The sequence below is a fragment of the Lathyrus oleraceus genome, chromosome 1, assembly GCF_024323335.1.
Source record: "Lathyrus oleraceus cultivar Zhongwan6 chromosome 1, CAAS_Psat_ZW6_1.0, whole genome shotgun sequence".
NCBI lineage: Eukaryota > Viridiplantae > Streptophyta > Magnoliopsida > Fabales > Fabaceae > Lathyrus > Lathyrus oleraceus.
Genome location: NC_066579.1, coordinates 234,844,313 through 234,863,273, shown reverse-complemented (window position 1 = coordinate 234,863,273; position 18,961 = coordinate 234,844,313). Strand labels below are relative to the sequence as shown.

At 40.2% G+C, this 18,961-nt stretch overlaps 1 non-coding gene across 1 annotated transcript; it reads right to left on the bottom strand.

Moving 5' to 3' along the window:
• Positions 1-219: 219 nt before the first annotated feature.
• LOC127117123 (small nucleolar RNA R71) lies at positions 220-326 on the bottom strand. The gene has a single exon (XR_007801883.1). It is a non-coding gene; the product is annotated as a small nucleolar RNA R71 (small nucleolar RNA).
• Between the last annotated feature and the right edge of the window lie 18,635 nt (positions 327-18,961).

The following is an 18,961-nucleotide window of genomic DNA, read 5'->3' as shown; positions in this document are numbered from 1 at the left end:
TGAGAACCCAAATCAACATTTAAAAATCTTTATCCAACTGGATGACACCTTTAAATCCAACGGTGCTTCACCTGATGTGATTCGTTTAAGATTATTTCCTTTTTCCCTCAGGGATAGAGCAGTTCATGGTTAGATTCACTTCCATCTAATTCAATAACTACCTGGGAAGACCTTAGAAGAGTATTCCTTGCTGGATATTTTCCCCCCAGTAAGACTGCTGTTCTTCGAAACCAAATAACTAGATTTACTCAAAACCAAGGAGAATCACTTTTTGAAGCTTGGGAGAGATATAAAGAGATGTTAAGAGTCTGTCCACACCATGGCCTAGAACAATGGCTGATCGTTCATACCTTCTACAATGGACTCCATTATAACACAAAGATGAGCATCGACGCTGTCACTGGTGGCGTGTTGATGAACAAACCTTACCCTGAAGCTTGTGACCTAATTGAGGATATGGCCCAAAACCATTACCAATGGGGAACTGAACGAGCAATAATAAAGAAAAACGAGACCCAAGGTGGAATACATGAGATAAGCTCTATGGACATGATGCAGGCGAAAATGGACGCTTTAGCCCTTAAGGTCGAACATATTTCTACAAACACTAACACCGCAGCGGTAGTCCACACAGAGTGTGAACTTTGTGGATCTAAAGGACATGAATCGGCGAAATGTAACCTTTTGAACGACCTGAACACCGACCAAGTGAATTACGCCCAAGGTAACCCCTTTTCAAACACTTACAACCCTGGATGGAAGAATCACCCGAATTTTTCCTATAAAAACCAGAACCCTATCCAAAATTATGCACCTCAGAGAACACAAGGTTAGCAAGCCCAAAAACCAAATCAACCTATGCAAGTTGTGCCCTAGAAGCCTAACCTTGATAAGATCATGGAGAGCTTTATATCAGGCCAGACTCAGCAAAATAAAGAATTCCTAAACCAGAACATTCACGTAAACAAACTGATAACACAATTAGGGACCAAGGTTGATCAGATAATCACTCACAGCAAGATGCTTGAAACCCAGATTTCACAGGTAGCACAAAATCAAGCCCCACAAACTACACCTGGAGGACAATTCCCTGGACAACCTCAACTCAACCCTCGAGGGCAAGCTAACGCTATCTTATTACGAAGTTGGACCGCTTACGAAGGGCCTCATAACCCAACAATGAGCGACTCCAAAGCTTCTAAATAAAATATACCTGCCAACCAAAGAGAGGAACCAGTGGAACCCGAAAAACAAACCGACCAAGAAGGAGAAGCCAAGGATAAAACTTACAAACCACCACCCCCGTACAAACCACCAATCCCATATCTGCAAAGACTTAAACAAACCAAAATCAATAACCAATACCAAAAGTTTATAAAAGTAATAGAGAAGCTTCATGTAGAGATTCCTTTCACCGAAGCCATCACCCAAATTCCATCTTACGTCAAATTTTTCAAAGACATCTTAACCAACAAGCATAGGCTTGACGATCTCAAACCCTTGGAATGCAACTTTATTTCCGAGAATAAACTTGCTAAGAAGGAGAAAGACCCTGGTAGTTTTTCTATACCTTGCATTCTAGGGAGTCATGTGATCGACAAAGCTTTCCTAGACTTAGGCGCTAGTGTGAGTTTAATGCCCTTAGCTGTGTGTAAAAGGTTAAACTTAGGAGAATTACAACCAACTAAGATGTCCCTCCTATTAACCGATAGGTCTATTAAGTATCCTGTAGGCATTTTAGAAGACATCCCAGTTAGGATCGGTCGACTTTATATCCCAACAAAATTTATGGTCATGGATATCAAGGAAGACGATGATATCCCTATCCTTTTAGGTAGACCACTTTTATCAACAGTCGGAGCTATAATAGATGTTAAAAGAGGGAAATTAACTTTCGAAGTAGGAGATGAAAAGATAGAGTTTATTCTTTCAAAGTTCCTGATGGCCCCAATCATAGGAGATGCATGTTATGCGATTAATATCATAGATGAATGCATAAGGGAATTTGATCAAGCAGAACCTATGATCGAACCATTTTCGAACCCGAACGAAAAAGATGACGAGCTAAAGGAAACGGAACCTCACACTAACGAATGTTTGGATCTTACTCCAGACCTTTCACCAAATTCTCAAAAACCAGCTCAAGAACTTAAGGAATTGCCCAAGAACCTAAGATACGAGTTTTTGGATAAAGAAATGAACCGCCCAGTAATAGTTAGTGCCACCTTAAACCAAGACGAGACAAACCAACTCTTGAATGTTTTACGAGGATACCCCTCTGCCTTAGGATATAACATCTCTGACTTAAAAGGTATAAGCCCATCCATGTGTATACACAGGATCTCGCTAGAGGAAGATTCAAAACCTTCCATAGAACATCAGAGAAGAATCAACCCTGTAATGAGTGAGGTGGTAAAGAAGGAAGTCCTTAAACTGCTAGAAGCTGGTATAATCTATCAGATCTCCGATAGTAAATGGGTAAGTCTTGTACATGTGGTACCCAAAAAGGGAGGCATCACAGTCGTGCAGAACGAGAAGGGCGGGCATGTAGCTAAACATATAAAAGGCGGATGGCATATGTGCATAGATTATAGGAAACTCAATAAGGCAACTAGGAAAGACCATTTCCCCCTTCCATTCATAGATCAAATGCTTGAGCGTCTTTCCAGACACTCTTGCTTTTGTTATCTGGATGGATATTATGGATTTTTCCAAATACCCATACACCCCGAGGATCAAGAGAAAACAACATTCACCTGCCCTTACGGAACGTTTTCTTACAGACGAATGCCGTTTGGACTCTGTAATGCACCAGCTACTTTCCAACATTGTATGATGTCAATCTTCGCAGATTATCTCGACGGGATTATGGAAGTATTTATGGATGATTTCTCGGTGTGTGGGTTCGACTTTGAGAATTGCCTCATTAATCTTAAAAAAATCCTAGAAAGATGCGTAGAAGTTAACCTTGTGTTAAACTAGGAGAAGTGCCACTTTATGGTTAAAGAAGGCATAGTGTTAGGATATATAATATCTGAAAGAGGCATTGAGGTCGACAAAGCAAAGATAGAAGTTATAGAAAACCTTAACCCTCCTAAGACAGTCAGAGAAGTCCGTAGTTTTCTTGGACACGCCGGTTTCTACCGACGCTTCATCAAAGATTTTTCTAAAATAACAAAACCCCTGACCGGCCTTCTGATCAAAGACGTTGAATTCATTTCCAATGAAAAATGTATTGAAGCCTTTAATCGTTTAAAACAAGCACTAATCTTAGCACCCATTTTACAAACTCCGGATTGGACTCAACCCTTTGAAATAATGTGTGATGCTAGCGATTTCGCTATAGGAGCTATTTTAGGACAAAGAAAAGATAAGAAATTACATGTAATATATTACGCTAGTAGAACCCTATATGCCCTCAACTAAACTATACAACAACAGAGAAGGAACTCCTAGCTGTAGTTTTTGCAATTGATAAATTTAGGTCTTATCTTGTCGGATCTAGGATTATAATCTATACAGACCATGCAGCTATCCGTTACCTCCTAAGCAAAAAGGATGCGAAACCTAGATTACTCAGATGGATCCTTTTGCTACAAGAGTTTGACTTAGATATTCGAGACAAAAAAGGAACAGAAAACGTAGTTGCTGACCATCTTTCCAGACTAGAGCATTTGAAGCCAGACCATTTACCTATAAATGATGATTTCACCTATGACAGATTGATAGCTAAGTTAGATACCGTTCCCCTTGAACCTAATAGAAACAACTTTGGGACAGTTTCAGAAATTAGCAGAGTACCATGGTACGCTGATTTTGTGAATTATCTACCCGCTGATATCATACCACCTGACCTTAATTATCAACAAAAGAAGAAGTTCTTTAAAGATATAAGACATTTCTATTGGGACGAACCACTCCTTTTTAAAATAGGAACAAATAACATCTTTCGACGTTGCGTCCCGGAAGAAGAAGTTAGAAATATCATAGAGCACTGTCACTTTTCACCCAATGGTGGACATTCAAGCACATCCAAGACATACACTAAGATCCTTCAAGCTGGTCTTTATTGGCCAACACTATGGCGTGATGTCCATACTTATGTTGTCCAATGTGACCGGTGCCAGCACGCTGGAAACATCTCAAGACGCGACGAAATGCCTTTGAAGAACATCCAAGAAGTGGAATTATTTGACGTTTGGGGTATTGATTTCATGGGACCTTTTCCATCTTCGATGGGAAACAAGTATATTTTGGTAGTCATTGACTATGTGTCCAAATGGATAAAAGTTATAGCATCACCCACTAACGACACAAGAGTAGTCATCAAGATGTTTAAAAATAATATTTTTCCCAGATTTGGAGTACCACGACTTGTTATAAGTGATGGTGGATCACATTTTATATCCAGGATATTTGATAAACTCTTAAGAAAGTATGGATTAAAACACAGAGTAGCAACACCATATCATCCCTAGACTAATGGTCAAGTGGAAGTATCTAACAGAGAGATTAAGCAAATCTTGGAAAAAATTGTTTCAATATCCAAAAAAGATTGGTCTGAAAAGCTAACAGAAGCACTATGGGCTTACAGAACTGCTTACAAAATCCCTATTGGAACTACACCATACCAGTTAGTCTATGGGAAGTCATGCCACTTACCTTTTGAACTCAAGAACAAGGCATATTGGGCCATCAAGACCCTGAATATGGATTACCTAGCATCTAGCGAGAAGCGAATCCTCGATATCCACAAATTGGAGGAACTCCGCCAGAACGCTTACGAGAATGCCATTATATACAAAGAAAGAACCAAAGCATGGCATGACAAAAGGATTGTGAAAAAGGAATTTAATATAGGCGACTCTGTTCTCCTTTTTCAATTCGAGATTACGACTTTTTCCAGGTAAGTTGCGTTCGAGATGAACAGGCCCCTTTAAGCTTTCAAAAATCCTAAAATTTGGAGCAGTTGAAATCCGGAACAATTCCGGTAATCTGTTTATGGTAAATGGACAAAGACTGAAGCAATACCAAGGAGGTGACATCCCCACAGAATTCCCTGGTCATACTCTGATCGACCCTCCAGTTCCTACCTCTGATATATAAAGATCGAACCATCAAGCTAACGACGTTAAACAAGCGCTACATGGGAGGCAACCCATGATTTCTTTTTCCTTTGCTTTACTTTTACTATTTCAATTTACATTTTCATTTGTTATATATATATATATATATATATATGTTTAGACTAACATTTACAATATTTGTGATTTTCAGGTGTCCTCTGTTTTTAACCTAACTTTTTAGGATGGAGAATTTCGACACTATGTCAGTGATCTTTCGTGACCCAGTTCAAGAGCAGTCCTATGCCATGCTTTCCCAGCGTCCAAAGTTGTCCACCAGATATCCTGATTCAAGTTGTATGGAAGCATTATGCATTGAGCCTAGTGTCAGGCATTTGTGCAATCGGTTGCAATGGGATGAGTACACTGATGTGATGCATGTGACTTACAGGAATCTCACTTTGGAGTTCTTGAGCTCGTTGAACTATGAGCCCTATGTTGGTCACGCTAGTGATGGTGGCTACATTAATTTTAGGTTGTTTGGGCTGAATACACCTTCAACCACAAGCATTTCGGTGACTTACTTGGATTTCAGACTGCTTATGATGCCTCATCTGAGCTCCCCATGAGATATTTCCTGAGTAGAGACGTTGAGAAGTTCTGTAGTGACATTACATATGGAGGTAGCCCGGACCCTTACACCCAAATCTCTAACAAGATCCATAATCCTGCTTTTAGATACTTTCAAATGATTATTGCGTAAGTGCTGAAGAGATTTTCTTCATGTACTGTACCACTCAGTCACGCCCAGTAGATTGCGGAGCTTTTCTGATCGAGAGTCTTTATCTTAATGCTCGCTCCGCTGTGAGGCCTATACACGTTGGAAGCACGGTGACTCATATAGCCTCCGCCCTAGGACTTGATAGAAGACTATTTCACCTGACGTCCTACTGCAACTATACTTTGATGGATATTGACTTCTGTCTGGACTGTGGCCTCATGAGGAGATCTTCCTTCCAACCGGATCAATACAGGCTCTTGATCGAGGGTGAGACTATTCACTACTTTACTTTACCGGACCCTCAGGTAACTTGTGTTTTTGGTCAGGCCAACTGGGCATATGCCATAGAAGGCCAAGGCGAGACAGTAGATGAGCAGAGAATCGCATCTACCAGAATCAAAGTCCTCACCAATAATCCAAATCTTCAGAGTCCAAGCATGTATTCTGAGCTGGTTAAGCTCCGTATGGAGATATCCCAGCTCCACCAAGAGCTTGATGATGTTGCTTTGCAGGTCGAAGTATCAGATATCACACATGCCACTAAAGCCGATATACTGAATAATGAGATCGCCGACCTTCGACACCAGCTCGCAGAGCTCCGAGGATACGAAGTCGAGGAGACTCCATTATTCCCTGAGCATTGATGCTATCGCCGGCCGAGAGATGCCGTTTGATTTACCTATTTTCCCATTGTTTATTATTTATGCTTGTTTTTTTATTGTTCCTTTTGACTTTATGCTTGCTTTTTCTTTCCTATGATCTCTCGATCCGTGACTTATTACTTACTCTTCACATATATATGCATTGTTATTATTATGTTTTTATGTTCATTTTATTTTATTTTATTTTATCTCACTTCACTATTTTATTTTATTTTATTTTGTCAAGCTTAATCAAAAACCAATATACCATAGAAACCTATGTGCACCCCCCTTCTTGCAAAAATGAAGACAAAAAGTTATGGCCCAAGAAGCAATGAACAAATTCGGCCTAACCAATTCCGAAGCCATGGCAGACGCCATAAGCCTCATGGCGGGCGCCATGAGGTCTGAACATTTAACTGGACAGAATCCCCAATTTCACCATTTTCACCTTCTTCAACCTCTCAAAACCCATTTTCTCCTCCTCCTAACTCCACCAAAGTCCACGAAAAATCTCAACTTCCTCATTTTAACTCCAAGCCATTACCATTTCCAAACTTCACTCATCCATTTCTCCACCAATAACCCACAAAAACTCCATTTTCACTTCCTTTCCATAAACACCCGTTTTTCTCTTCACTTACCATCAATGGCCGGAATGGAGTTCAACAACATCATTCTTTGTGGAGGAAAACCCGGAGAGCGACAAAACAAAATTTGACAAAAATTGCAATCACGGGAAATTCTCGCTACCAGGTATGTAGACGAAGATTGTTTGTATACTTTAGGTACATACCATAGTGTTTTTCATATGCTTGATACTTTAGGATTACATGATATTTTTGCTAATAAAGCACCCACCTATGATAGGCTGACTAGAGAATTTTTTAGTTCCCTAATTTACATTGTTTACCCTGGCACTGCTAGCACGGTTGGTACCGTTTGTTTTAGAATGTTTAATGTGGAATACTAGTACACTACCGATGCCTTAGCAGGTTTATTAGGAATGCCTTGCAGAGAGGGTGCCATCTGTGAGACACCCTTAGATGCTGAATGGGTACTCGAAACATTTACTTTTTGGAATAGATTATCAAATGTGGTTGTCACTTCCTTTGAAGGAATTTTAGCTTCCAATATTCATAACCCGACCATCCGTATTTTTTGATATCTTTTGGCATGTACTATATTTGGTCGGGAAAATTCTAACAAAGTAAATGCTCGCGAGTTGCTATTTTTACAGGGTTGCCTCACTAATCGAAGGATCAATCTTGTTCCTTTTATGCTTGCACATATGTCTGCCATTCTTAAAAAGGGAGGAACCATTTCTTTTGGTGGTTTAATTACTTCTATTGCTAGAGCGTTAAATCTCAACGCTGAGTTAGCCACCTTAGAACCACTCCCTCACCAGACCATTAACTTAAATTTTTTGAAGGATATGAAATTATGCAAGGTGCGGCAAGCAGGTGGTTATAACCTCATGATCCATGGTGTAGCTATACCCAGTGTTGTTTTACCTTGCTCTCAGCGTACAAATGTGCGACATGCAAGGAACTGGATGTATGATCTCGACGATCCACCTTTTACCGGTCCTTTGCCACCTAATGTTCCTATGGACGATGAGCAAGGGACTGATGATGAGTATGACCGGCGCGACCAGTCACCTGCTCATGATATTCCTACTACATCACCTGCACACACTGCACCTTCATCTTCTGACCATTTTGCAGGTACCACTCCCAGTTTTTACATCACTGAGGAGATGTGGCGCGAGCACCTGGATGGAGAGGAAAGACGTGACACCCTTCTAAATACTATAAACCAACAATTGACAGATAATATGAGTTTTATGGTAGCCTACCAGCAGCGTAGTGAGTAAGCACATCGGACTATCACTGAGTCCTTACTTGCGATCACTAATGAGCAGCATCGCCAACGACAGGCTATTGAGCATTACTTCGCACTTATCGAAGCCAACCAAGGGTCTCTCTTAGGTCGCTCTAGGTAGCTGCAGGAAGGACTTAGTACTCGTTGCAGGCGTCGTCGACCCAGGCATCCTGACCAGGGCGGTGATGGTGACGGTACCGGTGATCACCCATAGTTCTCTCTCTCTCTCTCTCTCTCTCTCTCTCTCTCTCTCTCTCTCTTCCAGGTTATTCCTACCCTATCTCATATCAAAACATTGAGGACAGTGTCACTACAATATCCTTAGTTCGATTCGTTAGTACCTATCGATACATTCCTTGAATGAACTTATAAGCCTTTTTGCCTTGGATTAACTCTGGTTGGTACTGTTTTTCTTCCATAAACTATAAAGAGTTTTGCTTGAGGACAAGCAAAGGTTTAAGTGTGGGAGAATTTAATCACACTGAATCACACCGCGTTTTTGACTCGGATTTCACATGTTTATTAGGTCTTTATTACCATTTTGCTTGTGTTATGCTCTCTTTTATGTTGTTTTCAGATATTTAGCTCTTTCTGGACCTTTTTAGAAGAAACGAAGCAAAAAGACCAAAAATTAGGGTTTTTCGACAAATATTGTACACATGACGTTATGCATGGCGACCGCTATAGGAGAAGCCATGACTCATCAACCCATAACCAGGAGGTAACCGCCACGATCCCATGAACTTTCCCATTCACACACATGGCGGGCGCCACCTTTGCATTTCACGTTCCCACTAAGGAGAAGTTGAAGGGCACCATGGTCCTTGCAAGCTACTGAATTCCTCTATAAATAGGTCGTTCTAGTTCATTTCCAAATCATCCAACTTAGTTTACAACACTAAGACTATATTATCATCTGTGTTGGTTATATGTGTTGGCAGCAATTTTGGTAAAACAAAGAGAGTTCACAAGATGTTATGTGTGATGTCTTAACATAAGATATCCTATGTAGCTGCTGGAGCTCAAGAACATAATCATGCAAGATTGTTTCAGAATGTCATATGCAATGCCATGGATTCTGATATTGTGTTCCTGCTAGAGTTGAAATGAAAAACATAATTATGCAGGACTGTATCAGGATGTCATACACGACGTCATGACACCTGATGTCTCTTTGTGCCTGCTAGAGTTTTAAAAGGAATTATGGAATTATGCAGGATTTTTCCAGGATGTCAGACCCGATGTCATGACATCCTGTACACAGAATATTCAGTTGAATGTCTGGTGTTTTGTGATTGCACAATTAATGGCAATCTATGTATGATTGAAGATCTTATTAGCTGGCGCATTCAATCATGGATTACAACCTGATTTACTTATTTTCCAAGAAGATCTAACCAGTTGTTATGAAAAGATTTAGTTGGAAAATAGATTTAGGGTTTTCAAGATGTCCAAGCCCAGCTGAAAGCTTCTATAAAAAGGGACTTAGAAAACCTATTTGATAACACAACCAATACTGAGCAAAATATAGAGAGAGAACTAGGGTTTGTATTCTGTTTAGTTGTGAGACTTGTAAGCCATTCAAGTCATCTTTTTATGATTGAATTGGACTAATTTGTGGTTGTAATTTGTCACTCTAAAGCTGTTAAGCAAGAGTGTGTGTCTACTTGATCAAAGCTGTGAAGCAAGATCAAGTGTGTGTCTTCTTGATCAAAGTTGTTAAGCAAGATCAAGAGTGTGTCTTCTTGATTGAAACTGTGAAGTAAAATCAAGAGTGTGTTATTGAAAAGTATTTTCTTTTCTCAAGGGATTGTTGTTTAAGATCACAGGTGTGATTGTAGGGAAGTAAGTGGGTTCTCATATCTAAGAGTGCTTAGGTAGAAATTGCACGGGTAAAGATTAGGTGAGAAAGACTGTAACTTATTGAAATGTACGGAGAGTCTTTGAACTGATTCTATTTTAGTGAATTTCCTTCCTGGCTTGGTAGCCCCCAAACGTAGGTGAGTTGCACCGAACTGGGTTAACAATTGCTTGTGTCATTTGCTTTACCATTCTGTATCTTTATCCTATTTGTGTTAACAGATATTAGTGTAGTGACATTACCTTCGACATCTTATATCTGATACTAGAATTTCAATCTGTAAAAGCGGTAATCTGTCACATCGAAGGGTTATCGCACCTTAGTGAGATTGAGTTGGAGCACTTCGATTTTGCTGTCATCTTTATCTTCAGAGTCGAAGGTTTATTTTCCTTGTACCAAATTTAAAGCCTCCGTTTGGAGCAGATTCTAATTTAATCGATTTTATTTATTTTACTTGTCATGCTTTACTTTATTTAATTTCTTGCTATGCTTTACTTTATTTAATTTCTTTTTATGCTTTACTTTATTTAATTCATGTCATTGTCTTTACTTTATTGCTCGTTTTAATTATTTTACATGCTTTACTTGTTCTTTACACCTTACATTCTAAACAACTTTTCATCATGATCAATATCGTTGTGTTTGTTTGTATTACCATGTCTGACTAAATCTTTCAAAGGTTAGAATGTAAGGATCGCGGTTAAAGAGATGTTTCACATATTGAATCTGTAGAAATGCTTTAAAGGTTGTTTTGATTTTTAATTCGAGTTTTCTGAAACAAACTTGGTTAGTTTTAACTACTCAAGAAGTGCGAAAGCACCCTGGCTTAGTTAACTACGGATTTTTATCACTTTAAGGAAAAACGATTTTTGAAACTGTTTTCGGACGCATTGATAGATTTAAAATCAGGAAACTCCTTAGGTAAACTTTCCAAATCAAAATCACTTTTCAACTAAGTTTACGAGTCTTGTTTCTTAAAAGTAAGTTTACTACTTTAGCGTTCTGCGCACCTTTTATAAGTGACAATAAAAGGCCTTAATTTAAGGGTAAACTCGGTTCTGAATACGCGAAAGCGACAGTTCTTGTTAAATGAATTCTTTTCAAGAGTAGAAAATATTGCCCCATAAGTAGTTCTATTTAGACAATCGAAACATCGTTTAACTGACGTGAAATACATTCAAACCTGTCTTTATCTGCACTGTATTCATTATTTTGATTATTTATTGTTATTTTGCAACATCACTGTCATACGGTGAACTGACTTTGATGTGTTTTTGCTTTGGAAAGCAAATGTCGCGGATAGCAAGAGTCGCCACCGACTTTTCTTTTATCCAATAAGGAAAGGTGGAAAAGAACAGGAAAGACCTTAATTAGATTTTGGGTTCGGGAGGTACATTATACAAAGGGAAGGTGTTAGCACCCTTTGTATCCATGGTTATCCATGGGCTCTTAATTGCTTGATCACTTATGTTATTTTTTTCTTGTCTGAAAAAGTGTTTGTGAATTGTTTAGAAAATATTTTTAAAGGAGAATTTAACTTTGTAATGATTCTTGTACGAATGTATACAAAGTGGTTATCTCGTTTAGTTTTGAAAGTTGTTTTAGAAAAATAGAACTCGGTAATGATTCTAGTACGAATGTATACCAAGTGGTGATTTTCTAAAAGATGTTTTGAAAAGGTGTGAGGTGTGAAAAGTATTTCAAGTTATGAGTAAGCAATTAAGGGTTATACCTACCCGAGGTCTTTATAAGTATTTCCTATCCTTATGGGGGTAAAACTGTCCTTACTATTGGGAAGTAAGTAGTTTTATCCTTTGGATGTAAAAGGGTCATCGTAGGGTCGTCGATTGGTCATTGAAGGCAACATTTGTAAGGATACCTTAGCATTCGAAGGGACGATAATCATTTAACCGTAGGCTACAACGAAGGGTCATCGAGGGGCAAAATCATATATACGCAGGCAACATCCGAGGGACTATGATTTATTTTATAGGGACATGATGATTTAACCGAAGGGTCTTTGCTAAGTGTATCCCCACATTCGCGGGACATGACCATAATGCCGTAATATCGTAAGGCAACAAGAGAGGTCCAAGATCACATATTCAAAGGCAATGTTTTACAATCAATTAGGTAGTTGTAATCAATTTGGTAATTAGGTCCATATTATAATCCATTAAGTAATTAGGATGAATCTCCACATGGGTATCCCACAAATAAAGTGGAATACCTAGCAAGCTACTTTTCCGGGAATATGTAAGCCCTTACAAAATTCAGCAAACGGGTTAGAATATCGAGACAAAGTGCAATTGAGAATTGCACTACAAAAGAAACACAGCAGTAGTAATGTCAGGCGAAATAATGCATGATTATAATGAATCAGATCAGGTAGGCACAAAACAGAACAGAAAAATTCAGCGACTGTCATGTTCGCTGCTGCCTCGCCTAGCGAAGGCTTAGCGAGTGCTCGCTACATGCTCGCTTAGCGATGTGCTAGCGAACGGCTACGGGTTTGGAGTTTGACAATAGTACGATTTCCGGAACTCCGAACCCTATGGCATTCAATTACAGAAATAACATGGTCAAACATTCAGGACATTCAGGCATACTTAAACTCACATGCAAACTCTAATTACATATCCAGAAATTCAATCATGATGCATTATGTATTTAGAGATTACAGATTGGAAGCATAAAACAGTAGTGATGCGCAAACCTGTTTGCAATTGAATTGCAACGTTGAATTGGCAGATCACCTTTGGTATCGGATTGAGTTGGGCGGAGGTAACCTTTGTGCAGATGAGTTGCCTTCAGGGTTTCCTTTAGGGTTGCTCTGAATTCTCTCGGTTAGCCTCCAAGGTTTGATTGCTAGGGTTCCCGTTCGTCTCCTTCTGTCCCCCCTTTCTGACTGAAATGTTGGTATTTATAATGGTTTGTTGTGACCTAATGGGCTCAGAATGAAGCCCAGAATTTTTTTGGTATTCGCAAGCTTCGCTAGGCGAGTATTGTAGCGAAGGGTTCGCTAGGCGAAGGATTTGCTCGCCTAGCGAGCGTGCCGGTTTAAGTCTTTTTCTAGATTGGGCCATTTGTGAGCTGGGTCTTTGTTCCTTTAAGGTCAATGTCTTGAAAAATAAGTTGGAGTGCCTTGAAAAATGCCTTGTAATATTAACGGGCAAATTTTGGGGTATGACAGCTGCCCCTGTTCAATATTCTTGAACCGAGAGAGTTAGAATGGTGTGTACGCCATTCGTGATCTAGAGGTGGAAGATTATTGAACACTAGAATGCCCCAAAAATTTGCACTTGTTAATCGAAAGTTGGTCTTGATGGAGATGGGCTTAAAGATGCCATCCAGGAAGTTTGATGATGAGAGCTTCAGAGTGCGTCGTACATTAGACGATATCTTAAGACATGGGTGTCATACCGGGTCATACGCTAGACCGTATAGTGAGTCCTCCATTATGCTGTCGACTTCGCTGGGGAGTCAGAGTGTGTTATACGCTGCTGGGGATAAGGGATCAGAATGGATCATACGCTAGACCGTATCTGAATAGCAGAGTGAGTTGTTCATTAGGCGGATGACTTTGCTGGGGAGGAAAGATCAGAATGGATCGTACGCTAGATCGTATCTAAGTTGCGGAATGAGCCGTTCGTTAGGCTGTATCTGACGAAGGTAGAATCAGAATGGATCGTACACTAGATCGTATCTGAGTTGAAGATCCAAATGGGTCGTACGTTAGATCGTATTGGAGTTGCAGAATGAGTCGTACGTTAGGCTGTATCTGAAGAAGAAAGTAGTCGTACGCTAGACTACACCCCGGAATGTACCGTACGCTGGGCAGCATCTGAGGATTTGAAGGTCCAAATGGGTCGTACATTAGACCGTATTGGAGTAGTTGAAGGTCAGAATGGATCGTACGTTAGATCGTATCTGAGTTGAAGGAGTCATATGTTGAGCTGAATCAGAATGAACCATATGCTAGGCTATATCTGATAGTATTTGTATATGTTGTATTTGCAATGAATATCTGGGGTGGGCTTAAAGATGCCACCATTGGGCGGATATCAGAGTGCTTGCCAGAGTGGATTGTATCTGAGAGATGTAGTTGAATCTTGAATGTAATTGATAAAGATGTCCGTCTGAATGGACCTTTGTTTTGACTGTATCAGGAGGATAATTAACCTGAAAAATAAAGTTAGCTTCATGCTATGTCATGATGCATGAGATGTTTTATGCTTATGAAAATGAATGCGAACAATGTATGCATGCGTATGCCGTGAAATGATGTAATGAATGAATTATGCATCTGAAAAGTTTTTCCTGGCGACTCCCTGGGGAAAATAAATCCCCATCTTCTGGTTGGAGATGCTTGTATTGATGACCCTTTCTTGGCTGGGGATACTTGATTTATGTCTGGTGGTAGAGATATTCAATAGAGTCTGGCTGGGGGATGGAGGAGATGATCCGTCTGTCTAGCGATGCCAATTCCTTCTAGGGAGTAACTGGTTTATGCTGGGGAATAGAATTAGCAATTGGGTTCGTTGGAAAGCATGGTTAGACCTTTTCCTCGATCCTGAAGTCTTTTAGTAATTGCTATTTCCGTTTTATGCATGTATTTTGATAAACATCGATCATATTCAAATGCATATATCAATTCAAATTAAATCAATGGACGTTTATGCAAGCCAAACAGAAAAAGTAAAACAAAAGCATTTTTTTTTTGGAAACAAAATTGTATTGATTTTGAAAGAGGGCCTATAAACAGGTAATTTGTGTACAACGAGACAGAAATCCTAGTAAGAGGAAATTGTCGAGAACATAAAGAAAAAGCTATGAAGGAAAAGTCCTATCGATTTTAATTATGCTACTGTCATTATGTCTTCAAGCATCTCATCTCCTACTGTCGGATAGAAGTGATTGGCTTGTTCAGTCCCTTTGACTTGGGTGAAGCTGACTGAGAACGGGACATAGTCATACGCTTTTAATCCCTAATTTCTTCCTGGACCACCTTTTCAGGTTTTCAGTCCACCAGGATATCCTTTTTTGCCCAAGCCGCCTTTTCAGGTTTTCGACTCGTCGGGTGTACATTTTTATATGTTTATCCCTAATTTTTGCCCGAACCCTTTTGGTTCGCCGGGATGCCCTTACTTTTGCCTAGGTACGTCGACCTAGCGGGTCTCTTTTATGCGTAGTATTTTTTGACTATGTCTGCGTTCACGGGATGTGGGAAGTCTTCGCCATCCATCGTAGCAAGTATCATGGCTCCACCAGAGAATACCTTCTTAACTACAAATGGCCCTTCGTATGTGGGGGTCCATTTGCCTCTGGGATCACCTTGTGGTAGAATGATACGCTTGATCACCAAGTCGCCAATTTGATACACCTGTCTCTTGACCTTTTTGTTAAATGCCTGGGTCATGCGCTTCTGATATATCTGCCCATGACAAACAGCCGCAAGTCTCTTTTCATCAATCAAATTTATCTGATCGAGTCGAGTTTGAATCCACTCATCCTCGTCTAAACCTGTCTCTTTCATGATTCTTAGAGAGGGAATATGAACTTCCACCGGTAAGACGGCTTCCATTCCGTAGACTAAAGAGAAAGGAGTTGCCCCTGTCGAAGTGCGTACTGAAGTGCGATAACCATGAAGAGCAAACGGTAACATCTCATGCCAGTCTTTGTACGTTACTGTCATCTTTTGTATGATCTTCTTGATATTCTTATTAGCAGCCTTCACGGCGCCGTTCATCTTTGGCCGGTACGGAGAAGAGTTATGGTGTTTTATCTTGAACTGCGTGCAGAGTTCAGTAATCATCTTGTTGTTCAAATTAGTGCCATTATCAGTGATAACTCTTTTAGGGACACCATATCGACAAATAAGACTATTCTTGATGAACCGTGCCACCACATTCTTGGTGACAGAAGCAAATGAGGCTGCCTCTACCCACTTTGTAAAGTAATCAATAGCCACGAGGATGAAACGATGTCCGTTGGAAGCATTAGGTTTAATCTCTCCAATCATATCAATGCCCCACATTGCAAAAGGCCAAGGGGCTGTCAACACGTTTAATGGAGCAGGAGGCACATGTACTTTGTCCGCATAGATCTGGCACTTGTGACAAGTTCTGGAGTGATGGTGGCAATCAGCTTCCATGGTAGACCAATAATACCCTGATCTCAGAACCTTCTTGGCCATTGTATATCCACTAGAGTGAGTCCCAAAAATACCGTCATGCATGTCTTCCATAATCTTTTCTTCTTCCTTTTTATTCACACAATGAAGCAGAGTCGAATCATGATTACGTTTGTATAATACTCCATTACTCAGAAAGAATTTAGCGGAGAACTTCCTCAGAAATTTTCTATCATTGATGGACGCCCCTTCAGGGTATTCCTGAGCTTCTAAATATCTTTTTACTTCGTGGAACCAAGGTTTCTCTTCTACTTCATCAGCGTTAAGTTCATAACAATATGCTGGTTCATCTAGTCGTTCAATGGTGATCATGGGAGCTTCATTGTCCCATCTGACTCTGAACATAAATGACATGGTGGCCAAGGCGTCTGCCAACTGATTCTCTTCTCGTGGAATATGTTCGAATGTAATCTTTTCAAAGTATGGGATTAATGTCAACACCCGCTCTCGATAAGGGATGATATTCGGATGTTTAGTGTCCCATTCTCCTTTGATCTGACTAATTACTAATGCTGAGTCTCCGTACACACTCAAAAACTTGATTCTCAGGTCTATAGCAGCTCTGAGTCCCAAAATACATGCTTCATACTCGGCCATATTGTTGGTACAATCGAAACATAGTCTAGCAGTGAAAGGCGTATGGCAACCCTTGGGAGAAATAATTACAACACCAACACCATTACCCAATGCATTAGAAGATCCATCGAAGACCATAGTCCATCGGGATCCCAGTTCGGGTCCTTCATCTGGTCCAGGTTCTTCGTAATCAGTAACAAGCATGAGATCCTCATCTGGGAACTCAAAATTCATAGATTGGTAATCATCCACTGCTTGATGAGCCAAATGATCAGCTAGCACGCTTCCTTTGATTGCTTTCTGGGTAGTATACTGGATATCATACTCTGTTAAAATCATCTGCCATCTCGCTATTCTTCCGGAGAGGGCAGGTTTCTCAAATATGTATTTGATGGGATCCATCTTAGAAATTAACAAAGTGGTATGATTCAACATATACTGTCTTAGTCGGCGAGCAGCCCAGGCCAAAGCACAGCAAGTTCTCTCGAGCAGTGGGTATCTTGTTTCACAGTCGGTAAACTTTTTGCTAAGGTAGTATATGGCATGCTCTTTTCGACCAGACTCGTCATGTTGCCCCAACACGCACCCCATTGAATTTTCTAACATGGTTAAATACATGATTAGAGGTCTTCCTTCAACTGGTGGTATCAGGATCGGAGGTTCCTGGAGATACTTCTTGATTTTGTCAAAAGCTTCTTGACATTCGTCATTCCATATCATCTCTTGATTCTTCCTCAGTAGTTTGAAGATGGGTTTGCAGGTAGCAGTTAAATGGGAGATAAACCGGGCGATGTAATTCAAACGTCCCAAGAAACCTCTGACTTCCTTATCTGTACGGGACACTGGCATTTCTTGAATAGCTCTCGCCTTAGCCGGGTCGACCTCAATTCCTTTACCACTGACGATAAATCCCAAGAGTTTACCGGATCTTACTCCAAAGGTGCATTTGTTCGGGTTCAATCTCAGCTTGTATTTCTTCAACCTCTCAAACAATTTGTACAAATGATTGAGATGTTCTTCTTCAGTATGAGATCTGGCTATCATGTCATCCACATATACTTCTATTTCATGATGAATCATATCATGGAACAAAACCACCATAGCACGCTGGTACGTTGCCCTGGCGTTCTTTAAACTGAATGGCATTACTTTGTAACAGAAAGTGCCCCATTGCGTCACAAACGTAGTTTTCTCCATGTCTTCAGGTGCCATCTTGATCTGGTTATAACCCGAGAATCCATCCATGAAGGAGAATACTTTGTGTTGAGCGGTATTGTCTACCAGAACATCAATGTGCGGGAGTGGAAAGTCATCTTTGGGACTCGCTTTATTCAGATCTCTGTAATCGACGCACATTCGCACCTTACCATCCTTCTTCGGTACCGGTACCACATTAGCAACCCATTGAGGATAAGAAGTAACGACTAGGAAACCGGCGTTAAATTGTTTTATAACTTCGGCTTTGATTTTCTCGGACATCTCAGGACGCATGCGCCGAACCTTTTGCTTAACAGGATGACAATCTTCCTTCATTGGCAAACGATGCACTACTATATCAGTATCCAGTCCTGGCATGTCTTCATACGACCAAGCAAAAATCTCCATATAGTCATGTAACATCTGAATCAATCTTTCCTTGACACTGTATCCCAAGCCTGCTCCTATTTTGACTTCTCTCTTGTCCACTTCAGTACCCAGGTTTACAATTTCGATTGACTCTTCATGCGGCTGTGTAGTCCTTTCTTCTTGTAGTAACAGTCTGGCAAGTTCTCCAGGTACTTCACAATCTTCCTCACTTCCATCCTCGGCTTGGTAGATCGGATTTTCAAAGTCATAATGAACAGTAGTAGAACTATTATCAACAGGATCCAAAGTGGGTATGGATCTGCAATTTGTTACGTGAGTGTGCGTAAGAAAACATAGCTTGTTTGGAAGATGACAGGAAAGATAAAGAGCGCAATA